Genomic DNA, 27699 nt, shown 5'->3' with positions numbered 1-27699 from the left:
CGCCTCAGAATTACTCCTCCTCATAGAAATAAATGTTAAATTAACAAGTTACCTTTTTTGTGTGTGTTTTTCACTCCCCTTCAAAACAGTGACCAGTGTACATGCCCCCTTTCAATGCAGTGACCAGCGTACATGCCTCTTACAATGTAGCAGGTGGGCGGGAAGGTGATGTCGGGACAGTGCGTGACTAACGCACGCACCGCCCCCATGTGACGTCACAGCCAGTACAGCGCCCGCCACAGTGGGGAGTGTCGGGGCGCACAATGCGCCTCCTCCCCTCGCTAGTATCCGCCCCGGAGCCGCGGCAAAGGTGTAAAAGAGCCACATGCGGCTCCGGAGCCGCAGGTTGCAGACCCCTGCACTAGCAGAAGTCTTTCCATGAGCTACTGCTAGTGGGACTTACTCGCTGAATCCTGCCCACATACCATCACTTCATGTTTACAAAAGAGGCCGCTGAACTTTCTAACATCTGGCAATTACAGGGAAGACCGGCTACGTTCAACTACAAGGACTGAGCAGTTATGTTTTGGCCACGCGTCTTGTGCTATCTGCTCTCCAGCCGAGATGTGCCTGAAAGCAGCCTTCCAGAATCGGATGTCCTCCAGATGTTTGGAGCTACAATCCCCATCATCGCTGCCCACTGGCCAGGCTCTCGGAGAGCAATGGAAGATCCAATCCAGCAACATCTGGATTAACACCAAGCTGGGGAAGTTTAGGTAGCGCTCGAGGACTGGCCGTACACATTTGCTGCCTGGCTGTCCGCCTCAGTCAACAAACAGAATCCATTTTTATTTCTAGGTTCTCCCAGCTGTCGGACGCAAAGCAGTTTTCATATTAGGGTTTTATACCAAAGGAAAGTATGAGGAAACAGTGTGATGTTGTTGTTCATGTTGCTGTATTTATTAAATCTGTATGCCACTCTATACCCGCAGGCCTCAGGATGGTTCACAAGATAAAATCACAACATAAAAATGTAAAATATATAATAAAAATAAAAACAAGAACAGACCAAACGGTGTGTTGAACTGGTTGGAGCTTGGTGCATTCTGCATGTTGTTAAAATGCAAATCCTATCAGCCCCAGCCAGAAAGATCAATGGGAAGGGGTGATGGGAGTTATAGTCAAAACCATATTTAGGGCTGGGATAAGAATGATGGACCTGGGGGACCCACTTCAAACCCCCACTTTTGCATAAAGCTCCCTGGGTGACCTTGATTCAATTACCGTATTGGCCTGAATATAAGCCTCACCTTTTTCCCAAATTCCGACTGTGAAAAGTTCGCGTGCGGCTTATATTCACAACCTTATGGTATGCAGCCAGGAGCATGGGGCAAACAGCGCCAGGAGAGCGGCAAATAATAATAATAGTAATAATAATATTTATTATTTATACCCCGCCCATCTGGCTGGGCTTCCCCAGCCACTCTGGGCGGCTTCCAAAAGGTTCCCTAAACAGGGCTGCCTTCAGATGTCTTCTAAAAGTCTGGTAGCTGTTTTTCCCTTTGACATCTGCTGGGAGGGAGTTCCACAGGGCGGGCGCCACTACCGAGAAGGCCCTCTGCCTGGTTCCCTGTAACTTTGCTTCTCGTAATGAGGGAACCACCAGAAGGCCCTCGGCATTGGACCTCAGTGTCCGGGTAGAACGATGGCCCGCCCCATGCATAGTCCCCCATCCACTCCCCCAAGGCTGGGAAGGGAGAGAGCGAGGAAGGGGAAAGGCCGCCAGCAACACAGCGTGCTCACCGCCCCCCAGTATGCAGCCAGGAGCAGCAGGGAACAGAACGGCTTATATTCGGGTATTTTTTTATTTTCCCCCTCCCCCTTCCAATTTTAAAAGTATGGCTTATATTCGGGTGCGGCTTATATTTGAGCCAATACGGTACTCGGTCTTTGCCTGTTTTTGTTTTGTTTTAAACAAAGACAGACAGCGCCCGCGGAGTATCGAACTGCCGTTAAGCAATTAGCGATTCTGCAAATGTAGAGTCGAAGTAACCGCTAGGCTAAGCTGGCCCGGTCTTTGCCTGTGATGTTGGTACAGTGGTACCTCAGGTTACATACGCTTCAGGTTACATACGCTTCAGGTTACAGACTCCGCTAACCCAGAAATAGTGCTTCAGGTTAAGAACTTTGCTTCAGGATGAGAACAGAAATTGTGCGCGGCAGCAGCGGGAGGCCCCATTAGCTAAAGTGGTGCTTCAGGTTAAAAACAGTTTCAGGTTAAGAACGGACCTTCAGAACGAATTAAGTACTTAACCTGAGGTACCACTGTATCCTGAGTTTCTTGAGGGTGGGGAGGAAAGTGAGAAATTAAAAAAGTAAAAAACCACAAGGGAACCCACGGTAACATGCTGAAAGCAACATTAGCACCCACAGTCAAAGCAGCTGCAGAAGGAACTACAGAAAGTCTAACTCAGAGAAAACCAACATGGCGGCCTCCAAATGCTGTTGGACTACAACTCCCACCGGCCAACAAGGCCAATGGCCAGGGGCGATGGGAGTTGTAGTCCAACATCTGGAAGGTGCCATGTTGCCTACCCCTGGCCGAATGTGTAGCTCCAGAAACACAACCATCAAGTTTTAGCATCGCAGCTCCAGCTACCTGCAGTAAAATGCCAAAACTGGAACTACGTATGTTGCGAGCCACAAAAAAAAGAGGTTGCTCATAACATTCCTACAGCAAAGGGTATTTGCACATAAAGAATCAAGATTAAGTTTTCACTTGCCAACCAATTTCTCCTGCAAGCCAACTCAGTTGGAGAAAGGGGCTATTACCGCATTGCCATCAACTGGCAAACATGCATCTTCCAAGGTAACCGGCAGTTTCACTCTCCCCTTTCCCCATCCCCCTCACAGAAGCTGGAGGGTTTTCTCCAGACTGATTTTACACATGCGTACATTTTTATTTAGAAAGGAGCAGGAAGGTATGGCCCGCACCTTACTGCTAGGCATCTATCATAGCCAAGTTCGCTCAGCTGCAAAATGGAGGAGGAAAATCACAACAGATTAAATGCAAAATGTCAAGCCGCAGAGCTGTGGGGTATTCTTTTGCAAGCACGACTTCCTGGAAAGATTTGCAGTTTGAACAAAAGTTCATCAAAGAGCATTTAGGGAGCAGATGCCGACTGCTCGCTTTCTACAATAACCTCTCAAGCTTTACCAAAATAACAAAAAGAAAAAGAAAGTGGGGGAGGGGGGAAAGAACACTGTTTGGATAATCGCTGGGTTTAATTAGAGTAAAAATAAAAATTGCTTAAGCAGCTGAACAGTCAAGCTAAGTTTCCCCACTCAACAGATGGCGTAACTCAGGAGGTTCTCAAACTCAGGTCCCCAGCTGTTGCTGGACTACAGCACCCATCATCCCTGACCACTGGTTCTGTGAGCCCTAACGCACATTCGCCATCTATTGACAGGTCAAAAATTATGAAACCAATAGCATGATATGGACTTCAGACCAGCTTTGGACAATATATCAATTTATCGCCCAGGCCTGATGGGAACTACAGTCCAACAACATCTGGAGGGCTGCCCTGGGCAGCAACTCCACCCAGGTTGGCCATCATCTCTCCTCAATAGGAAGGTCTACAGAAGCTTCTTCTTTAAGCTGTAGAAAAGCTTGTCCTCTGATCTCGATACCCCCTCAAGCTGTGCATCTGCATGACAGCAGCAGTTCACCAGCCGTTTCCATAAGAACAGCCCTGCAGCTGGACCTATCTAGTCCAGTATCCTCTTGCACCACAGCCGCCAGATCTATCTGGGGCAACAGGAACTCAAATCTGCAAGCTGGGCACTCAACCAGAGGCCAAAGCTGTAATCCTGGACTAAATTTAACAGCACAAGATATGGAGAATGACTGGGCAGTGATAGCTACCTTGCATATTTTACATCTTATTAACGTTTCTTGCTTCCATAACCAATCTCCCCCAAAGGCTTCTGCAATACATTTCAATGCTACCTGCACATATTTCTCATGAACTCGGCAGGATAAACTACTACACCATCCTTACTTGGAAACTTACTCTCAAAATCATTCAGGTAGCAAGGAATGCATGGACCTAGAAATAATGAGAGGTGAAATGTAGGTTGTAGGTTTCTACTTTCCCCCCCTTTTCTTTGCATGCCTCCAACTTCCATCTTTCAACATTAAAAAAATAATCACATTCTGTGTGAAACAGTCCAAAAGATTGTACGCGTTTACCCCCCAAAAAAATACATTTCTGTATGCTTTTCAATGCTTTTTTTCTGTAAAATCCGCATTTTTTTGCATATCACTTGAACCAAAACCCCTGCAAAAATCAGAGAAATGCATAATCGAATGTATAGCCCTGATCCAATCTTCATATAACTCAAGGACAGAGAATTAGGCCAGCATGCTTTAAAATATGGGCCGAATGAATTTCTCCTCCAGCCTTGGAAATTTACGCTGCTTCTCTTTTATTTGCATGCTGTCAATCACCTCCTCGTCTGCACTAATTTTTCATCTCCCGATCTTTTCGCCAGCAATGGCTAAATCCCACCGTGCCTTAATCAGAATACATGGGTCAGACGGATGCTTCTCTCTAGTATGAAATATTTTTTTATCCGCTTCGTTTTCCAGGCTGAGTTGGACTTAAATAGATTTTTCACTGAATTCACCTCAATCCGTTCCTTAGATGCTATCGACACAGCACTAGCCTCCACCAAGGTGCTCTGAAGAAGTTGCTGACTCTTCCAATGCCACGCAATATTTAGCAAAAAAGGCTGCTACTGGAAACCGGAAACCCTACTGGGATAATGCTTCTAAGTACTTCCAAGTCGCTCATGGAATGCACTTCATGTCATTCACGCTTTCATAACCTCTACGCAAGACTTCTGTAGAACACACTACAGGTGGCTTCCCTTAAAGAACGGCAGCGATGTCAAACAGAACAATTTCCAGTGCTTCATTTCAATGGTAGAAACTCAAGATATATAAGCTAGGCACCAAACGGCTCCTTAAACCAGGGCTTACAGTTGCCAAAACAAAAATGCCTAGTTGCCATTTTTGGACCAGGTGGTTTGAAAGTCGCATTTTTCAACTTGACGTTTTGATCCCTGAAATTCGTTCTGACTTTGCAGATAAAATATAAAGGATAGAATTCTATAGGATATGTTGCTAGTGTGTGGAAATAGTCAAGATCCGAGGATTCCCCAGGTGGTGGAGACGTTAGGCTCCATCTTGGCGCCTGGGCATCTTCACTTGGTCGCAAGTGGCCCTTAGCTCTTTGCACCTAGCAAATTTTGAATGCTGCTTTATTTTTCGGCGGAAAAGAAAAACGTTAAGTTCATTTGCAATAATGAATGGACACCTACTGCAAATAAGCATTGGGCAAGTTTTGAAGTTTCAATGTTTTCAGCTTTGCCAAAAGTCAAAATAAAATAAGTACGCTAAGTTCGATAACACGAAGGCCTCAGAAACTTTTCCAATACCATTTTTGAAGATTTCTGATACTTATCACCCTGATTTGCATAGGAAAACGTTCCAATTCAAAAACAAAATTCCAGAAAACCCATACCACCTAAGAATGTTTCCCCAGGAGCCAGGCACGTTTTGTGACCACGTGGAGATCTCTCGTTGCCAGATTGGCAACTGACATCTCCATCTGTATATCCCACCTTTTTCTCCAAGGAGTACATGGTAGAACCCCCTCCTCGGTTAACCCCTACAATGACCCTGTGACGTAGGTTAAGAGGCTGTGATTGACTCCAAGGTCACCCAGTGACTGAGTGGAGATCTGAACCCCGATCTCCGAGGTCCGACACTCTCACCATTATACCACACTGGCTCCCTAGAGCACCTCTGTATGGAGGAAGAAAATGTCAGAGAAGGATCTGAAATATTTTCCCTGGTCTGAATTGTTTTATTCTGAGTTGTTTTATTTGATGCTTAAATGTGTTATAAACCGCTTTGAGATTCCCCCCCCCCTAAAAATATAAAGCTGTATAGAAATGATGATAATAATAATAATAATTACTGCAAAAAGGTGCCTAAACATTCTGTTGTGGCAACTGCAACCTAGGTTTAAGGTGCCATTTGGCGATTGCCTTCTATATCTGATTTTATAACACTGACACCTTAGAATTAATGCTTTAGCTGGTGCAGAATGAAGTAAACAACCTCTCCTCCCCCCCCAAACCCCCCCACAGGTGAGTGAGGTAGGGAGGGGGATGAATGAACACCAGATAAACATGAACCAAGACAATTCAAGGGGCTGCTAGGAGCAGCACCATTTCATGGGTTTGAGCATACAGTGGTGCCCCGCAAGACGAATGCCTCACAAGACGAAAAACTCGCTAGACGAAAGGTTTTTTTGTTTTTTGAGCTGCTTCGCAAGACGAATTTCCCTATGGGCTTGCTTCGCAAGACGAAAACGTCCTGCAAGTTTATTTCCTTTTTCTTAACACCGTTAATACAGTTGCGACTTGACTTCGAGGAGCAACTCATAGAACGCGGTGTAGTAGCCTTTTTTGAGGTTTTTGGTATTTTTGAAGCTTTTCCAAAACTTTTCCGACACCGTGCTGCGCAAGACGAAAAATCTGCTAGACGAAAAAACTCGCGGAACGAATTAATTCCGCCTTGCGAGGCACCACTGTACTACACCGACCCTGGCCTGACTGCGCCGGTTGCCAATTAGTTTCCGTGCCCAATTCAAAGTGCTGGTTTTGACCTGTGAAACCTTAAACGGCTCAGGACCGCAATACCTCAAGGACCTCCTCTCCCCATATGAACCAACCCGGACTCTGTGTTCACCATGTAAGGCTCTTCTTCATGTGTCTCCTCCTTGAGAGGTCCGGAGGGTGGCAACACAAGAATGGGGCCTTCTCTGCAGTGGCTCCCTGTCTGTGGAATGCTCTCCCCAGGGAGACTCGCCTGGTGCCTTCATTGTATATTTTTAGGCACCAGGAGAAAGCATTCCTGTTCAACCAGGCCTTTGGCTGATTGAGATTCTACAGCTTTTTAAATGTGCCTATGGGAAAGAGCGGTTATTGCTTTGCTGCTTGGATTTACCTATTTACTTCTTTTTCTCCTGTATTTTATTCTGTGAACCGCCCTGAAGCCTTATGATGAAGGACAGTATATACATCTAACAAATAAACAATAAGTAGGCGTCCGCGAAATCGGAGTGTTGGTCTCCAGGATCTCATACAGCATTGCAAATAATCAGGACGCTCACCTTGGACCGTGTGTGGCAGAGCCGCTTAGGGACAGGAAAAGTCCTGGCGGCAGTATCCATGCCGCCTGCCTTCTGGGCACAACAGAACTTGCTGACACTTTTTGACTAATAAGGCCTTAAACTGCCAAATGCCCAAGACGTCAGACGTATTTATTGTACTTGTACCCAGCTTTTCTGACAATTAAAAAAAGGAAAAAAAATCTGTATCCCAAAGTGTCTCACACCAATTAAAACTGAATACACAATGTTTCTGGTGAGCACCACGTAAATGAAAACAAGACGTGCCTTGCCCTCAGGCCTGCAAAATAGAAATCAAGACAAAGGGAGGAAAGGGAGGAAGAAAAAAAACTCCTCTTGTGCTTTTATCATCTCTCAGAGCAACAAAGCATCCTCTTGGAGCATTCCATCCATGCGCCATTTCTGAGAGCAAGGGCAGACGGGGAGACTGGGGCGCCTCGCTGCTCTGTGGGGGCCCTTCGTCTGGAGAACGATGGCTAGGACATCTTTTGGACGGGCTGCCAAGACCTTTTGGAGCAAGCTGGCTTTCAGAGGCCAGAGTAGAACTTCAAGAGGATAGACCCACACCATGCCCAATATAGGCCACCCAAAACGACTGTGAACACAGGCCGTGACTTCCCAGGGCTCCAGGAAGGGGTTTTTCCCAGCCCTCCATGGAGATGCTGAGGACTGAACCTGGGACCTTCAGCATGAAGATGAAGATGAAGATTCTGGTTCCGTACGCAGCTCTGAGAACTCGGATGGGAAACAAGCAGCGCTCAGAATTCGCCAGGTGCATTTTACACCTGGCTATCGGCCACTTGCAACCAAGTGATGGCGCTCAGGCACCAAGATGGTGCTGGACGTCTCCACCATCTGGAGGCACATGCCTGGGGATCCTTGGATCTTGAATGTTTTCTCACACTAGCAACACGTCCTGTAGAATTCTACACGTTAAATTTTATCAGCACAACCAGAACAGATTTCAGGAACCCAAAAGTCGATTTCAAAAATACGACTTCCAAGCCGCCTGGCCCAAAAAGGGCAATTAGGGATTCCATTTTGGCGACTGTAACCCTGGTTCAAAGAGCCATTTGGTGCTTAGCTTGTATATCCGAATTTCTAGCACTGCCTACAAGACCCCAATGAACTTTATGATTATAGATTATGATTACAGAGTGAAAGACAGTCCCTAAACATCCATTCAAAGATAGATGCAGTGACAACCCCTAGAAATAATAATGAAGCATTGAGATTCACCGAACCATCCTTAAAAAGAACTGGACTCATATTATCCTCAGTACATCATCAATGCCTCACAGTGACAGAAGGGGTGAGGTGGCCGCCAACATGCTGGTGGCTCAAGAGAAAGTTCTGGAAGGAACAGAGGGAACGAACGAAACCTTTCTCACAACAGCAGATGCTGTTAATATGAACCGTCATTTGAAGTTCAGAGCAGGGGGATGATGGGTGTTAGGAAAGTGAGTAGTGAGGTGGTTTGTTTTCCCTCAAACTCACATAAGTGGTCTTCAGCTACCATTTACCCAGAGCAGATCCAAAGAAGTTAGTGGATTTAACTTAGTCGTGTTCATGAACTGCAAACGGGTCTACGCTCACTAAAACTTAGCCAAACAGTACGCCTAACAATTATGTCGGCTTATTGGACTTATTAACACTGTTACTCCTTTAAGTGTATTCCTCCCGGTTTGAATGCCCGCTAAAATAATCAGGCCTCCTGGTCATTCATCAACCTATAAATTTAATGCCAGGCCCTAGGAATTTGAAATATTTATTCAGTGCTATAAATAGATGACACTGAAGAACGTGACACTGGTCAACACAAAACTGATACTGGTGCCGAGGAATTTGAGGTGACACAGACTAATTAGACCTAGAATTCAACACCACCACAAACGAGTCGCAAGCCAGCATTACAACAAAACAAATCTCTCGAGTCCAAGATTTGTACAATCAGAGAGACATACCATATTTTGAAAGAAAAATGGGCAGACAAATTTCTCCAATTTGGATTTAAAGCCATCTAAACTAGCAGCCATCTCCACACTCTGTGGCAGGTATTCCAAGCATGAATCTCACACAATCCAAGCGTTGGAAGGTCACGCAACACAACACAACATCCTGCCAATGCAGGAATTCACAGACCACAGCATCCCCGATAGCTGACTGTCCAGCCTCTGTTTAGAAACCCCAGAAGAAAGATTAAAGTCCACGACTTAGCAAGGCAATCTGTTCTACTGTAGAACGAGGACCGCCAGGGAATTTCCCTAACATTTAAGTAAAAACAAACCGCCTTGTTCAACACCAAGTTCTGCTGAAACAGCAAAATGCTCTGTACCCTTCTCGACAGGAAAGGACCACAGCTCAGCGACGGAGGGAATGCTTTATTTTCAGAAGTTCCCGCGTTAGATTCCTGGCATCTCCAGTTAAGAGGATCAGAGAGCAGGTGATGTGAAATGCAGCTCTCCCAGAGATTCGGGAGAGCAGCTGCCAATCAAAATAGAGAAACTGCCAGGCTAGATGGACAAATGGTCTGCTAAGAGCGAAATCAACATCAAAGCAGTGCTTTACCGCACATCCAAATCTTCAGTCAACACACCGAGGAGCAGAAATATTCAGGAGGAATACCAGGTGCTGAAGTACAACAAAGCCGCAGAGCAGGGGGCATAAATATGGGCAAAGATGGTTGTACCCTGACACTCTCAAGTTTCTGAAAGACACTAATCTGCACACAGTTATGTAGTCAAATTGTAAGGATGCCCCTACATCACAGGAACATTAAAAAAATTCCACAAGTGTTCCTCAATCACTACATGAAAACCACTTCACACATGACCCTAAACAGGTATCACTGGGTTTTCTATTTTCTTCTTTTACAGGGAAGAGACGTTCCATGCAGAAAAACTGTCACAACTACCTTTTATACGCAACTCAAAACTTTGCTGAGTCTTCCTTAACTTGGTGCCCTCCATACATTTTGGACTACAACACCCATCAGCCCAGTCCGGTCAGTGATGGCTGATGGGGATTGTAGTCCAAAATAGCTGGAAGAATTGGGGGAAGCTGACCTATGCCTTTGTATTCCTCTGCAGCAGCCGATATCTAGCAAAGACATGATTGCTCTGGAAGTTTTGTAATTTATTGCTCACTTGGCATTGAAATGTTCATGATATTTATCTCCATTACTGGGGTTTTTTTTGTTTTTTTTGCTGTGTTATATCACATTTATTTATTGTAAGGTCGGCAACAGATGTAAGCCACTTTGAATTTATTTTTGGTGGTGGTGTTTTTTTTAAAAAAAGTAGGATATAAATGTTTTACATAAATAAGATGTGGCTCTTTCAGAAGAGGAGGTAAAAGTTAAAGACTAATTCTTCCACCTGCTTCACGAGGACCATTTACGGCCACTACATACTAAGTTTATTCACATTCAGACAATTAAAATATGTATTTCAGTATTAGGTAACATTTATGAATCATCTTTCTGCAAGCAGACAAATGATGTGCAATAATTGTTTTCAATTATAAATCCAATTACATTTTTTCTTAATCCAACAAATGCTCAGGTGCTGCAACATTGGAAAGCAGTGTTTTTAGACCAACACTTAACTGGAGCAAGAAGATGAAAGAGAAGGGGTGTGGCAGGCGTTCTTGGAGAAGCTGTCCTATAGTTATGGTGCCACAACTGAGAAGACCACGCTCAGAGCGCCACAAAAAGCACATTAGCCAAAAATAGGGTTTCAAGAGGAAAACACAGTTGACTCCAGCACCTAGGAGGAAGCCAAACAGATAAGCAAGTAAATGGGTAGTTGGCTTGTGTACTAACTGGAGCTTCTAACCCATTTTATAGGTGCTATAGGGAAAGTTTCTGCACATACAGAGACTAGCTGGTCCATGGAGATTATATTATACACTGATCTCAAGAGCTCGTTGAGAAGCATGTTATTATAACACTCCTGCTGTGCACAAAATATCCATTCTCTCCATTTGATATAGAGCAGCTGTACTCTTGTTTTACATCCTTAGACTCAAAAGCTGGTTTGGAGATTGCCAACAAGTTCACCTGGACAGTTACGTCCCTTTAAAAAATTCCCCACCATGTGTGACTGTGCTCCTGAGCATTCCAGCAACACAGATAGGGCGTATTTCAAGAATTGGAGGAGTTGGAAGGGATCACAAGGGACATTTATTCCAACCAGCCCCATGGACTGCAGGAATCTTTTGCCCAGTGCAGGGCTCAAACCCACGACCCTGAGATGAAGAGTTGCATGCTCTACAGACTGAGCTATCCAGCCTGCTATTCCTAAACAACTTAGTAACAATGCTTAGCGCTTTGTTTTTTTTAAGCATTTTGAGTGTTCATATACGTATCTCACAGGAATCCTCTAGCCCTGGACACTAAGGACACCTTATTATAAATAAACACCCCCAGTAGGGGATGTGGAGTAAAGACAAGACAGTTGCATATTCCTGCATTGCAGGGGGCTTCCAACTCTGCAATTCCACGATTCTGTAAATCTAATAAAGTGGGCCTAGACCTCACCACGTGTATGCAGAACGTCCACCGGCTTCAAATGACTTTTTAAAAAAGTAAAGGACCCCTGGCAGTTAAGTGCAGTCGCAAACGACTCTGGGGTTGCGGCACTCATCTTGCTTTACTGGCCGAGGGAGCCGATGTTTGTCCGCACAGTTTTTCTGGGTCATGTGGCCAGCATGACTAAGCCGCTTCTGGCGAAACCAGAGCAGCACACGGAAACGCCATTTACCTTCCCGCCGGAGTGGTACCTATTTATCTACTTGCACTCTGATGTGCTTTTGAACTGCTAGGTGGGCAGGAGCACGGACTGAGCAACAGCTCACCCTGTTGTGGGGATTTGAACCGCCGACCTTCCAATCGGCAAGCCCTAGGCTCTGTGATTTAGACCACAGCACCACCCGTGTTACTTCCATGTAAAAAGCAAGACAGGCTAGCATTCTACATAAGACTATTTACAACAGCTGGCACAGCATCATGGCTGACTCATGTGAGTGACAAGGTCCAGAGTTCAAGTCTCACCCTAAGACATACTTCACACAACCCCACTTACACCATGGAGACTGAACTACAGCATCATGCTACCTTTGCTTATCAGCTTCTCCCTGCAGCATATTCCAGATGTTGGAGCAAAATTTCACAGCCTTGTGCCAAATGAAGTCATTCTGTGTGCTTAATTTTTACTTGCTCAAACAAGCACGTGCGTGAACACAAACACACACAGTTCTGAACTTTTAAGCAAATCTTATGTGTCGGCCATACATGCCCCACCGGCTACCACCTGAGGTAGCTGAAGAAATAACTACAAAGTCAGAATCAAAGTTTTACAATGCTTTTTGCACTTACAGTTTTACAGCAACGCCTTAGAACTTCAAAGCAACTACATAAGGCATTCATCATTACCGCCACATAGAGGAATCCACGGCCTTGTAAAACAGTTGGCCTCTTGAGAAGTTGCCCTAAAACTCTGGGATGAGTAGCAAATGCACCCAACTGTTCCAGAATCCCCATATGTTTCCTCCACGTAATTTAAGGCACCCACTTCCCAAACAAACATGTCGTGTTAGGCCTCAAGGTACCTCTCTGAACCGAACAGCCACCTAAGGCCCAAACACGTCCCACTAATATTTCCCTTACTCCTATACCTACGCATTCAGAAGGGAAGAATACTAAACACTTTCCAGGTGTTCTTCATAATCATCTGGGAGCCTACCCAAGATGCAAAATCACATGCATGCCTTCAGTTTTTACAGCGCTAACCTTGCACTTCTATAACTAACGTAAGTTACTAGGAAGGGGAAAGAGCACACATAGCTCAGGATTCTTGGGCAAACAATGAGCAATACCTGAAAACGAATATTATTGGGGGGGGGGCAGTGGCAGACTAAATGGATGTGGAGGAGGAAATATGCACCACATTTAGTTACTACAGCATTTTATCCAAATCAGAAATCGTATTCCAACGTTTTATTCTTCCCAGAGAAGGTTTGTTGTTATTTTAACTGTTGTGAACTGCCTTCTGTTGAAAGGCAGCCTGTAAATATTGTAAGTAAGCAAGATGGGAGCGTGGTCATTCTCATCAAACATGGAGGTAGACAGCTCCATGCATGGAGGTTCTACTTAGTATCATGGCCATCAGGCCGTTTCAAAGAATTGCTGCAATTTTTAAAAAAATGCTATTCAAAGCCCTTGTCTCTTTACGTCCTAAGTTTTGTTGAAATCGTTCCCTGGGGAATGTACGATCCCATGCCTCTGGGGAGGATGAGTGTATTCACCAATTATTGGGGGGAGGGGTCAACTGGGTAGGAACAAGCCACTCCATCAGCCCCACCCATAATATATTCAAAACACGCTTTCTGGACGCATAGGATCACCCTGCAGTAATCTTCTTCTGCTTCCGCAAATAGAACACCCCACTGGTAAAATAAACTTCGGTCATGGCCAAATTCATTACTCCAGAGCCCTTCCTTTTTTAAAAAAGGAAAAATAAGGTGGTCCTAATTATGATTTCACTGGAAGAAAATGAACTGAATGTTATGTTCCCCCAAATACACTTTTAAATTCAAGTAACAGTACGACCCAATTATAAAGAGTGCGAACAGTAATATCTATCTAAGTTGCCAATGGCCTCATTCGCATGCCACAGTATGCCACAAACCATAGTTTACAGAGCACAAGCAAGTCACACACTCTTTAGTCCAGGAGTGTTGGGAGAGAAACAAGCCAAGATTCCTAAGTTGGCATTACATCTGAAACAAGAGTTAGGATTTGGTTTGGTTTAACTGGTAAGGCAGCAGCAAACCTTGGTTTGTTTGCAGCAAAACAAACCACACTTCCTGGTCTGGATGCAACACTAAACCACGGATTGAGGTTGGTTTCCTCCCAGTGTAAGCAAGGAGGATCAGAGTGGCACTTGTGGGTGGTAAACCATGGCTCATGCGATGCGCAAACGTCACCAAAATGTCCAGGTCAAATCAAATCCGTCGTTTCTTAACTATATACACAAATAGCATCCCAGATACTTGTTCAGCGTTCAGGAATGGCAAGCCCCTTGTTTACAACCACATGCGTTCTGACAAAATTTTCCAAGTTTCTTAGCGGACAACGCTGTCAACATCTATTTACTTATTTGTTCTGTTTATGGAGACATCCCATAAAACTCCCTAGGCGTCATACAAATAAAAGAGAATGCAAACATAAAACGATAAACCCGTACTACTATAAAAACCATAATATGCTTAAGAATGAATAATCTTCAAACGGATTTTTATTCAAATGAGTAGTGCCGCCAACAAATCGGCAACCTGTCCCAACGTTTACCCAGAATCCACCGCTCAGTTAACGCAAAATTCACGCCAACAGCCCCGCGGATATCTCCAAGAACGCACACTCGCCTCTGTTTACACACGTCTGGCCTAAAATGCACACTCCTGTGCATGTTTACTCAGAAGTAAGGCCTACAAAGTTCCATGGGGTTTACTCCCTAGTGAGATGTGGGTCGCAGTCAAACCCAGCAGGAAGCCTCACACGGCACGGCTTCAAGGTTATGAAAATTCTACCAAAATTGCCAATAAGGCCCTGACATGTGGCCTAGCTTGAAAACACAAATTTAAGTTTGAAAACTGAACTTTTTCTTAAACTTTGGTTGGTGCAGGTCTCCAAACTGCAAGGAGACACTAGAAATCACCAGAAATCATAAAATTTAGAGTTACAGTACCCTCAAATATTCACTGCAACAGACCACAGGCGCAAGCGGGGGGAAAGTAATTAAGCCCCCTTTTCTTCCTGCTCCCTCCCCTCCCCCAAGATTGCTAGAAAATGAGAATTGTGTGGTGCCTTATATAAATCAGCTATAACTTCCTTTACACAAGAAGGGTGGAAAAAATTGAGGAAGTAAAAACACGTGCGAGACAGTCAGCAAGCCTAGTAGGCAAAACTCAGTGACACCATGCAAAATAAAAAAGTTCTCCACACCAATCTACTAACCAAAACTTCTTTGAGTTTCCTTAAACTTTTATACACGTGTGTGTGTGTGTGTGTCGCTGGCTTTATTTCTGTATTTTGCCCTAACCCAACCTCCAAAGTCATTTGACAAGCCACGCTGCCCAACATTTATCTGATACGTTCCTCCCCATGGCTGTGGAATAATAATAATAAACATGGATATTTTGTCTTTGCTGACAGAAGGCGAAACCACACCCTGATAATAAGTAGCCTTGGAAACACATATCTCCCCCCCCCCCGTTTTTTTTAAGCTGGGCAAAGGAAAGAAAATAAAAGATGTAAAAGGAGGAGAGAAGAAACACCAGCTTCACACGCCTTCTTCCAGTTTCCTGAGGCAGCTATTTTGCACGTGGACCTCCAAAAAAAACAACTGGTGAAAAATACCGAATGCACAAATCGGGGGGGGGGGGCTTTGGACACACTAAAGCAGATGCACCCATGTGCTTTGTCCAGTAAATAAAATAAAATACGAATGCAACGGATCTCCCCAGAACTTAAAACCCAGGAATCTGTCCACAACAACTTTGGAGGAGTTTTAAAAGACACCTCCCCTCCCCCAGTTTCCAAAGCAGGTGAAGCAGAGAACAGAACCCTCCTTAATCTAATCGCCCCCAATAGGAATAAATGCAAAAAGCAAAAGGCAGAACCTGTTTTGTGTTTCTCATCGCTTGCAAAGCCGCTCCAGAGCAAAGCGCCAGGCAAGGCCCTCTTTTCACACCAGTCCCTTCCCCCGCTTTCAGCCTGGCTTCAGCTACAAGCCCAGCTTCCCTTCCCCCAACCTCTCCTTTTGCAAACAGGCATTTCAGGCGCAAAAACCTTTCCAAAGAAAACTTTCACCTCCCTCCCAGACCCGGCCCGCTTTCCAGAAAACCCAAATCCCCACTGACCTTCTTTGCATTTTATTTTAATAATAATAATAATAAACAACATAAACCACACTTCCGATCTTTATATTATACAAAAGGCGTGCGTCTTCCTCGAGCAGCAAAAGAAATGCACGGAAATCATCAACCCTTCTCCTTTGCAAAAAAAAAAGGAAAAAATCGGTCTAAAAATAGGCTATAAAACCAGCTTGCTTCATAATGGCTGCTGGCTTGCAATTATTTGTGTGCAAATCCCTTCCTGGTTCTTTTATTTTATTTTATTTTTCCTTTTCCTGCGCCCCCACCCCCACCCAACCCAACCTTGTGCTTTCAAAACGCGGAGAATCAACATTTTGCGCCCCCAGCCATTGGGGGGGGGGGGAGATGGGAGGGGGGGAAAGAAATATTTAAAGTTAAAAGACCCAGGTTTCCCAGTGGGGATGGGGGGGGGGAAGCGAGAGGGCCAAGTTGAAAAATGCATGTTACACTACTGCCCATCCCCCACACTCCCTCCTCCAACTCTCTACAAACACAGGCGCCCTTCCCCCTACCCCCCCCCAGCCTCTGGTCTCAACACGCCCCCCCCTCTTTCAAATCCTTCTCTCCAAGCCCCCCAACCCCCACCCGGGAATAATAAGGCTTTTGCATTTACTTTATGCGAGGCTTTCCTTCCACCAGCCAACCAAACCAACCCCCCCCCCCACGGCGCACCGCCCCACATATTCTGCTTTTGCAAAGGGTACATTTAAAGCAGCAAAGATTAAAACACACGCGCAAAAAAAAAACACAACAAAACCACTCTCTCCTTACCTTGCAAATTGATGGCTCTCCGTTAAAGCTCGTTCTCACCCCCTCCTTTTGCAATGGAGGCAGAAGAGGGAGAGGAAAAAAAACATAGAGAGAGATGTGGAAATGCAGTTTCCCCCTTGGCTTTTAATACAAATATATATTTAGGTAAGGCATGTAGGAACAAAAAAAAAAAAAAAGACGGGTCTGCAGTTGCAGGAGCAGCTCCGGGCGCGCCCCCCCCCTTCTTCCCCGCCTCCAAAAAAAAAGAAAAAAATAGAGACCGCAAAAAGCCACCCAAAAAATGCAATGTGTTCAATTATATCCCGAGCCTCTGTGTGTCTGTGTGTGTGTGTATTGGGGGGTGGGGATTTAAGAAAAGGGGGGGTGGTTGTTGGAGGAGGGGGGGGTGGAGAGATTACAGATCACAGTCCCAGGGAAGGAGGAGGAAGGAGGAGGTAATAATACTACTAATATTAATAATAAGCAATCTCTCTCTGTGTGTGTGAGTGTGATTTAGATGGAAGAGGAATTGAGGCAGAATGTTAAAGCTGTTACTAAGGGAAGGAGCCAAAACGGTTCAGAGCAGCCAACGGCTCTCAGACACTCAGCACTTGGGGGGGGGGGGGGAGAGAGAGAAAGAGAAATGTGGCCAGCCATACAGAAATGAGCAGGAGAAGAGAGAGACAGATACACACACACGCACACACACACACACATATACACAGAGAAGGGGGAAGGGAGCGAGGCGAGGCCTGGCTGTGTTTTCTGTTGCTTTTGCTTCCTGCAAAACAACAACAACACACAAACAAACCCGGGGTTTGCATGCATGCATGCAAAAAAACACAAAAACCAGGAGGAAGCAGAGCAAGACAAAGTGAAATGGAATTGCATTTTTTTTCTTTTTTGGGGGGAGCCCTGTGAAAAGGTGGGGAGGCGCAAAGATGAGAAATAAAATTCATGAGCCTTTGGGGAGGGGAAACACCTGCAAGAGGTGAATGGCAGGGGCCTGGTTTTGGGGGTGTTTCACTGTTTCTGCGAGGTCTGTCAAACACCACCCTAAAAGGCGGGGGAGGGGGCGGAATAAGCAGATATGGAGCCCAGCGATTTTTTGGGGTGGGGGAGGGGGAGTGGAGGAGATCCCCTCACCAAAATATACCACCATCAGAATACTGGAAAAGAAGAGCTTGCACAGGGGTAGGTTAAATGGGGGCTGCACAGCAGGTAGGGATAAAAGTGAGGAGGGGGGATTCCCCCCCCCCCGTCCAAATGCTCTAGCACCATCCCCAAAGGAGAAGGGAAACCCCTCTAAATGGAAGGAACTATGAAGGGGTTATCTGTCAATTGGAATTAAAAGTTACCTAGCCAGATGGGCGGGGTGTAAATAATAATAAAAATGGTTATTATTTTTATACCAGTGTGGGGAAAACAACCCATTCTGACATGCATTGGTAGAAAAACCAGCATTCTCGAAAACGGAGAAGGCATGGTCCAGAGTGTGCCAGGTTTAAGTCCCAGTTAACTATCGAGGAATTCCCAGTGAGTTTTGGGGAGCCAGCATGGTTACAGTGTCGGACTAGCACATGGGTAGGCAAACCAAGGCCTGGGGTCTGGATCCGGCCCAATCGCCTTCTAAATCCGGCCTGCGGATGGTCCGGGAATCAGCGTGTTTTTACATGAGTAGAATGCGTCCTTTAACAGTCATACCTCATATTATGTTTGCTTCAGGTTGAGCATTTTCAGGTTGCGTCCCGCGGTGACCTGGAAGTACCGGAAAGGGTTACTTCCGGGTTTCGCCGCTCGCGCATGCACAGACGCACAAAATGATGTCATGCGCAGAAGCGGCGAATCGCGACCCGCGCAGATGCGGGTTGCGTTCTTTTCAGGTTGCGAACGGGCCTCCGGAACGGATCCCGTTCACAACCAGAGGTACCACTGTATTTAAAATGCATCTCTGGGTTATTTGTGAGGACTGTCTGGTGTTTTTACATGAGTAAAATGTGTGTTTTTATTTAAAATGCACCTATGGGTTATTTGTGGGGCATAGGAATTCGTTCAATTCCCCCCCCCCAAAAAAAAGGAGATGGGGGGAAACCTTCTCTGATGCCTTGGGGGGGGGGCTCTGCCAGCCAGAGTTGACCGTACTGATAACAGCAGGCCTTAATAAGAGTAAAAACTTTCTTAAGTGCTGGAAGGAAAAGCAAGACTCCAGAAATTTTCCCAAGCTTCAACAGAGGCCTAATTCTGGATCTGAATGTTTGCTTGCGTATGCGGGGAAATATGCAGAAAGAGAAAGGCCGGGTGGGGGTGGGGAGTAAAAACAAAAAAACGTGTCCAGAGGATGAAGCATTGTCTCTAAACCCTCCACTGAAATATACAAATAATCAAAGCAGGAGCGTTCAGAAAGGAGAGACAGCCAGAGTGGAGGAAACAGCGGGTGGGGGATGGGAACTCCCACTACTGTCAGAGGGAGAGAGAGGGAACCAGGAAATTGCATTAAGCAGATCAAGTCATTATTTGGTGTTCTGCACATTTGAAATGAAATGTGCAAACCAGCCACAGAGCGTGTAGGAGGGCAAGGAAGGATAAAGAACCACGGAGGGTGGGGGGAGGGGGGCAGTTCTAACAGGAAAAACACGCCCCATCTGCGAAATGCGGCTTTGAGAAACAAACCAAGGGCACAGGATTTAGCTGCACAGATAAATGTGACACAACAGGCAGGGTGGGGGCTCCCTCCTTGCCCACTCCCCACAGGAAACCAAACTGGAGGGGGCACAAAACACAGTTTGGGGAAGAGAGCTTTTTCCGTCGCGTTTCGCACGAGCCACTCGGAACACTGTGGACAATTTCCGCATACACACATGGACTCAGGGAGCGGCATACCCTCCAACATTTCTCTGATGAAAATAGGGACATCCTATTCCATTATTATTATTATTATTATTATTATTATACCCCAGCCATCTGACTGGCTTCCCCCAGCCACTCCACTGGGCAGCTTCCTGCATTTATGAAAACATAGGTAAAGGTAAAGGTACCCCTGCCCGTACGGGCCAGTCTTGACAGACTCTAGGGTTGTGCGCTCATCTCACTCTAGAGGCCGGGAGCCAGCACTGTCCGCAGACACTTCCGGGTCGCGTGACGAAGCTACTCTGGCGAGCCAGAGCCGCACATGGAAACGCCGTTTACCTTCCCGCTAGTAAGAGGTCCCTATTTATCTACTTGCACCCGAGGCTGCTTTCGAACTGCTAGGTTGGCAGGCGCTGGGACCGAGCAACGGGAGCGCACCCCGCCGCGGGGATTCGAACCGCCGACCATACGATCAGCAAGTCCTAGGTGCTGAGGTTTTACCCACAGCGCCACCCGCGTCCTATGCGCCACCCGCGTCCCATAACATAATAAAACATTAAACATTAAAAAAACTTCCTTTTACAGGGCTACCTTCAGATGTCTTTTAAAGGTTGTATCGTTTTTTAGCTCCTTGGCTCAGGGGTTGCATAACTTTGATGCAAACATCTATACAGTGGTACCTCGGGTTACAGACGCTTCAGGTTACATACGCTTCAGGTTACAGACTCCGCTAACCCAGAAATATTACCTCGGGTTAAGTACTTTGCTTCAGGATGAGAACAGAAATCACACGGCGGCGGCAGTGGGGGGCCCCATTAGCTAAAGTGGTGCTTCAGGTTAAGAACAGTTTCAGGTTAAGAATGGACCTCCAGAACGAATTAAGTTCTTAACCCGAGGTACCACTGTAATGTTCCCTTCTGCAAATGTAGACAGAGAACTAAATGCGAGTTCCATCTTCAGCCTGATTAACCCTGAATGTCAAAGGTCTAGAAACAGGACTCCTGTTGTTGTTGTTTAAACCTAGGAAGGTGCCTTACAGCAAGTCAGGCCGCTGGCATGATTAGCTCAGTATTATGTACACTAGCATTCCCCAATGTGGTGCCCTCCAGATGTGTTGGGGTACAGCTCCCACCATCCTACAGACCTACATTGGCTCCCAGTACATTTCCGAGCACAATTCAAAGTGTCGGGGCAGACCTTTAAAGCCCTAAACGGCCTCTTCCCAGTATATCTGTAGGAGCGTCTCCACCCCCATCATTCTGCCTGGACACTGAGGTCCAGCGCTGAGGGCCTTCTGGCAGTTCCCTCACTGCAAGGAGCCACGTTACAGGGAACCAGGCAGAGGGCCTTCTCAGTAGTGGCACCTGCCCTGTGGAACGTCCTCCCATCAGATGTCAAAGAGAACAACAACTACCAGACTTTTAGAAGACATCTGAAGGCAGCCCTGTTTCGGGAAGCTTTTAATGTTTGATGCATTACTGTATTTTAATATTTTGTTGGAAGCCGCCCAGAGTGTCTGGGGAAGCCCAACCAGATGGGTGGGGTATAAATAGATTATTATTATTATTATTATTATTATTATTATTATTATTATTATTATTATTATCCCTGCCTGGAGATGCCAGGGACTGAACCCAGGAATTTCTGCCTGCCAAACAGATGCTACAGCCCAGACGTTTTGCTCTCCATCCTTTGCACCACTCAGACTGAAGGGGCACAACTCTCAAAGGTCTTAATTGATACCCCTTGAACCCTGATACATCTGGGCTGTTTGTGCAAGTGGGTCTGCACCCCACTCTCTTCTTCCTTCCCCGCCCTGCACTCAGGAGGAGGAGAACAATTATTTACTCTTGAACACTAGAGGCATTGTGTCGCTCAAGCTCAGATGGCGGTTGCCCTCAGCTGCTAGGAAAACACAGGTATCTGGTAGGACTGCATTTCTTATCTTTAGCTGCTGTTCTGGAATTCGCTGCGTAACCCTGACACACATTTGTAACAATTAAGGGCTTATAAATAAGATCCTTTCTTTCTTTTTCAGGGATTGTTCAAAACCATTTGGCTGTATATGGACATCTTCCCCTAGGGGTTTTGCCATGGTTGCAAAAGATTTTTCTGTCTTTATATTACTAGTATTTCTTTGAAGAGTGTAGGCTTTTCCCCTCCCCTCTCTCTACCCTAGGGATTAGTGTGTTTGTGTGTGCATGTGCTTGTTTAGAAGAGCAAACAAACCTTGCCTCTTCAACAACTCTAGTCCCCTCTCTACAGGAAGAATTCTCCCCTACAATTAAAGTTGAGCAATCATCATTTCAAACAAAAAAATTCCTTCCAGTAGCACCTTAGAGACCAACTAAGTTTGTTATTGGTATGAGCTTTCGTGTGCATGCACACTTCTTCAGATACTTGTTTGTTTGTTTGTTTCGACTACGGCAGACCAACACGGCTACTTTCCTGTAACTAGAATAATCATTTCGATATTGTTCACGCATCTGGGCAGTGGCGAGGTGCAGGCAGGAACAGAGTTGAGCCCTCTTAAGGGACCCCTGACCATTAGGTTCAGTCGTGACCGACTCTGGGGTTGCGGTGCTCATCTCGCTTTATTGGCCAAGGGAGGTGGCGTACAGCTTCCAGGTCATGTGGCCAGCATGACTAAGCCGCTTCTGGCGAACCAGAGCAACACAGAGAAATGCCATTTACCTTCCCGCCGGAGCGGTACCTATTTATCTACTTGCACTTTGACATCCTTTTGAACTGCTAGGTTGGCAGGAGCAGGGACCATGGGGATTTGAACCGCCGACCTTCTGATTGGCAAGCCCTAGGCTCTGTGGTTTAACCCACGGTGCCACCCGCGTCCCCTCTTAAGGTAGGGGCCAGTGAATCCGTCAACTTTGACTCCATTCAGTTTCTCTCTTTTCCAAACTTCAGTTTGGTTCTTTACACTTCCACTTCTGCTTGGGTTGAAAAAGGAAAAACAAGTCCTCATGAAATCTCATCAGCATTTTAGTGTGAGTATCTCCCCATACACACAGTTTTGTATTCTGTTTTGCCTAATATGCTGTCCTGGACTGGTTGGACACAGAGGAATGTGGGATGCACCAGCTGGGGAACCCCCAAGCGAAGAAGACTCAGATCTTGGGGATTGGTGGTGAGACGACCATGAGGGGTCAGAGGGAGAAGGTGGAGCATACTTGGAGGTTCCAGAAGCTGAAGAGGTAACAGGGTTTAGTGTGCCGGAAGAGACTGTGACTGAGAGAAGTCCAGAATCTGAAGCTGGAGAGGAGGGGGATCAAGACGCAGCGATGAGCCAGGCTGGTGAAGAAGCCAGGTGTCTCCCCCTCCTGCTGCGACCAGCTGCCCTCCCCCTGTTTCCCAGTACCAGAAGAGGGATGAAAAGGGGGGGAGCAGAGACAGGCACACTGGCACAGTCTCAGATTGCTTGGGAAGGACCCAGGAGAGGAGGAACATCAAAGGAGGGCTGTGTTTCAGCTTGCATAATGTTTGGGAAATTGCATATTGGGTAAGCCCACCTTTAAATGTGGAGTGAATCAAATTTCTGCTCCATCTCTATCTCATGTTTGCTGGCTCTGCCCTGTGCACACATTCAGCCGAAATTCTAAAAGAGACCACACTATACACACTGTGTCCATGGAGTCTGCCCACACAACTGCACATTCTGTCACAATGACGACACCCCCAGCAGAGCTACTCTCTTTATTTATTTATTTATTTATACATACATACCCCGCTTTTTTCCCTGACGTGACTCTGGGCAGATTGCAGATAAAAACAATAACTGCTTAAAACATAGGGAAGGCAGCAGAGGCAAGATTTGTGCCTTTAGTGCTACGCTTCCAGCTTGGAACTTCTGCATCTCATTGCTTCCTGTTCCAAGTGACTGGTTCTTCTCACAGTGTTTTCGTTTTTTAGTGTGAAATAGAATTCTTTGGCAATAAGAAAGAATGAAAATTAGGAGAGAGGAATCATTTGAGCCCTGCTGTCCTCCAGGAGCAGGAAATGCGTAATTACAGGACAATTATGGAGAAATTCATTACACATGCAAAACAGGGAGCAGTTGAAGACAGAGGAACCAAACTGGATGGATGCTCAGTAAACAGGTCATCTGCTGCCCTGAAGTTCATGATGGAAGAAAAGCATGATATAAGTAAAGCATTCAATTGTGGAAGTCTTAATTTATTTTGCTGCATCAGATGAACATGGGTCAGCCATCCTTGTCCAATCTGACCTTCATGAAACTATTTCCAACTGGATGGTCCTGACCAATTACTCATGTGTCCCAATTTACCATTAGCCTGATGCTTGGTATTTTGGATAAATGGGGCTCTGTTCTCAAGTTGTCTTCAAATCAGGTCTGACAATATGCTTGGAACCAGCTTGCAATGTAAACTTTTCCGATGACAAACCTGCTCATGTGAGCAGCGCAATGTAAGAGATGCAAGCTCACATGGGACTGCAGCTCCTCTTCCATCAAAGGAGAAATCACAAGATCAGTCATGATGGAACCCCAGAACCATTTCCCGGGGTTGTTGAGGATTCAGCTTTTACCGTGGGTTTGTGGGTCTCAAATCACGCTTGGAACGGTTCAACAAAGCTTGATAATGCAAAATTCTGTGACCCGAATCCTCTTCAAAGAGTGGTACACTGAACGCAGAATAGGTGTGCCACAATCTTAAAAGAAGCTGAACACAGTCTCAAGACATATTCAGCCTGAACAACTATAGCTAAGGAATGAACTTGTGGTATTATTATAATATTGAAATGTGATCTGCAACCGAAACCACACCCCTAGCTACAGGACCACACTGACTCTCTACAAATTCAGATTTAAAAATAAATAAATAAAAAGGAAGACTAAGACAATATGTAAGTCATTGGTAAGACGAAGAGCATTTATTGCTGCTTATCCAGTAATTCAAGACTGAGAAGAACATGTCTTGAAAGTCTTGTTGCAATTAGGCAGCCAGTTTACTTCGGGACATGACAGATAATATCACTGGTAGGTTTCACTCATTTAAAAGGCTGCTGGAATATCTTTCTCTGCATCTCTCTCTCTGCCTCTGTGCAAATGTGCCTCATGTTTACGCCCAACCCTTCAAAAACGACAACTGGGAGACTTTCTCACTCTCCCTAGAAGGTGCAGATGAGTCTGTGTATACCAAGAAAGAGACTGTGTACGCCGACATACTGGGCTGTGTGTGTGTCTATATAAGGTAAAGGTAAATGGACCCCTGACTATTAGGTCCAGTCGTGTCCGACTCTGGGGTTGCGGCGCTCATCTCGCTTTATTGGCCGAGGGAGCCGGCGTCCAGCTTCCGGGTCATGTGGCCAGCATGACTAAGCCGCTTCTGGCGAACCAGAGCAGCGCACGGAAACGTCGTTTACCTTCCCGCCAGAGCGGTACCTATTTATCTACTTGCACTTTGATGTTCTTTCGAACTGCTAGGTTGGCAGGAGCAGGGACCGAGCAACGGGAGCTCACCCTGTTGCGGGGATTCGAACCGCCGACCTTCTGATCGGCAAGTCCTAGGCTCTGTGGTTTAACCCATAGTGCCACCCACATCCCGTGTGTCTATATACATAGAATCATATAATTGTAGAGCTGGAAGGGACCACGTCTAGTCCGACACTTGCAATGCATGAATCTTTTGCTCAACGTGGGGCTCAAACTCACAGCCTTGAGACTGAGAGTCTCATGTGCTACCATTTGCGTCTATCTGTGCTGTGTCTATACTGTATATGAATGAGTGACCTGAAAAATTACAGAACAGTGCATTCAAGTGGACTACTGATCAGAGGCGAGGGACTTTCTCCAGGGCCACATTTGCTCATGCAAAATTTTTAAGTTTCTACTCACCCACCCACATCTCTCCATCCAAGCGAACTAAGTGGCATTATCACTATTCGCACCCCAATTCCAGCAACACAAAAGTACATGGGGAGAGTGCCAACATCCCTAGATAGAGGCAAATACCGTACTTTTCCGTGTATAAGACTAGGGGTTGTTGTTTTTACTAAAAAATGATGTTAAAAAAGGGGGTAGTCTTATACACGAGGGCAATCACTCCCCATTTTTTTAATTTTGAGTCCCCAAAAATAGGGGGCGTCTTATACACAGGGTCATGTTATACACGGGAAAAATACGGTAATTATGCAATGAAAGTGGTGCCTCTGAATCATTAGCACATCCCAGATAAATCAGTAGAAGCAGAAGGAAATGCTTCTTAGAGATCTGAAAAGTGCAACACTGGCAATAGGAGGAGAACCCAACAAACGTCATGAGCACAACTATACCTGTTTATGCTCAGTACAGTGGTGCCTCGCAAGACGAAAAGAATACGTTCTGTAATTCTCTTCGTCTAGCGGTTTTTTTGTCTTGCGAAGCAAGCCCATTGAAGGATTAGCGGATTAGCGGCTTTTAGCGGCTTATCTGCTGATCGGATCAGCTGATAAGTGGCTTAGCGGCTTAGCAAAAGGGGGGGAGGGGAAAAAACCAGCAGGAACTCGCAAGACATTGTCGTCTTGCGAAGCAAGCCCATAGGAAATTCATTTTGCGAAGCACCTCCAAAACGGAAAACTCTTTCGTCTAGCAAGTTTTCCATCTTGCGAGGCATTCGTCTTGCGGGGCACCACTGTAGTTTTGTGTGGAAGTTTGGTTATATAATTAAAACTAGGGGATGCCCCCAGATTATCACCCAACACCTCCATTTTCAGACTGCTGCATTCTGGATCCTATTGTTCTAGGACCAATCAGACTGCTGCATTTTGGATCCTATTCAACTCAGTACATAACAGAAAGAGTGGCCAATGTATTTTAACATTTGAGGAGATGGCAGAGGTCACGAGGGGGACAAGACCACAGAGGTTTTCATATTTCGAGGCAAGAGGGGCAGTATTATAGTAAATAACCAGGTCAGGTCATCAATTAAGTTCCACATTGAGTGTGGCAGGAGATAAATAAATTTCACAACAATGTGGTTCAGACACAACTGAAAATTTAGTGAATGGCCATGCAGTTGTTTCTATTGATGGGTTAGCTTAAGGATTTAATTATTGATACTGACGTGGAAATGGTTGTTAACCTTCCCACAACTGCCTGTGAGCAATTTGGAAAAGTTTTCTTTTGTCAATTTGCGAATGGATCTCAAAAATCTGAAATATAACTATTATTGAAGCTAACCTGCTATAAAACATTTGTGTAATGAGCGACAGAGGAAGAGATCTATTGAAAGATGACAATTAGTTGTGATTTTCTGGAAAATATTCAACCTTATACCTCCTTTGCTCTTTCTTAATGTATAGTTTCTCTTTTCCCCCTTGCTCTCAGTGTATATATTTGTATCCGGGTTTTTAAAAATCAAACATAAAACATTTAAAAGGTGTGAAGGAATTAATAATGAAATTTATTTATTTTTAAGACCAAGTTTTTTCATGGATACTCAAAGCAGCAAGCAAACTATGAACAGAACAATACAAAAACAGGCAAATTCCCCAATTAAACACACCATCAAAATATTAACATAAAGCTAAAAGCAAATTTAACAATTCCAAACAACCTTCAAAATGAAGCTGGGGAACAAATTAATTAGTCCACTGAATTCCTCTTTAAATGAATGGAGTCGTTAATAATGAAAGCAAATGAAATAACAATAAGAATCTTTCACACCAAGAGGAGCTGGTTAAAAAAAGAAGCTGGCAGCCCAGCCCTTTGAAGAGCGAAGATTGTATGATACAGTAAGCTAGCAGTGAAATAAACCGCCCCCCCCTCCTGACTTCCAGATAACACCTGTCTGTTTGGGGAGTCCTGCAAGGCTTAACAAAGATCCATTTATCCAACTTGCACCTGACCTTTCAGACGTCATGAAAAATTGTTGCTCCTCTCCATCACTCGCATCAGAAAGACATGGGCAGTGCTTTGTTTTTACACACAAAAATGGTGCTGGTG

The 27699-nt window shown here is 45.4% G+C and overlaps 1 protein-coding gene across 3 annotated transcripts in view; it reads right to left on the bottom strand.

Annotated features, from left to right (window-relative positions):
* The window catches only part of TBL1XR1 (TBL1X/Y related 1), a 180227-nt gene extending 162741 nt beyond the window's left edge, over nt 1-17486 (bottom strand). Inside the window, exon 1 of one of the 3 annotated variants that reach the window (XM_081190374.1) lies at nt 16917-17486. The gene's annotated coding sequence lies outside the window, so the exon portion shown is untranslated. Of the gene's footprint in view, nt 1-15890; nt 16009-16916 lie in introns of those variants that run through there. The other 2 variants (XM_081190371.1, XM_081190372.1) reach the window with 2 other exon arrangements.
* Nucleotides 17487-27699: the final 10213 nt, after the last annotated feature.

This window comes from Podarcis bocagei (genome assembly GCF_964188305.1).
Source record: "Podarcis bocagei genome assembly, chromosome: 4".
Taxonomy (NCBI): Eukaryota; Metazoa; Chordata; class Lepidosauria; order Squamata; family Lacertidae; genus Podarcis; species Podarcis bocagei.
Note: the sequence above shows the minus strand (reverse complement) of the source record. Positions and strands in the feature narration are given on the sequence as shown.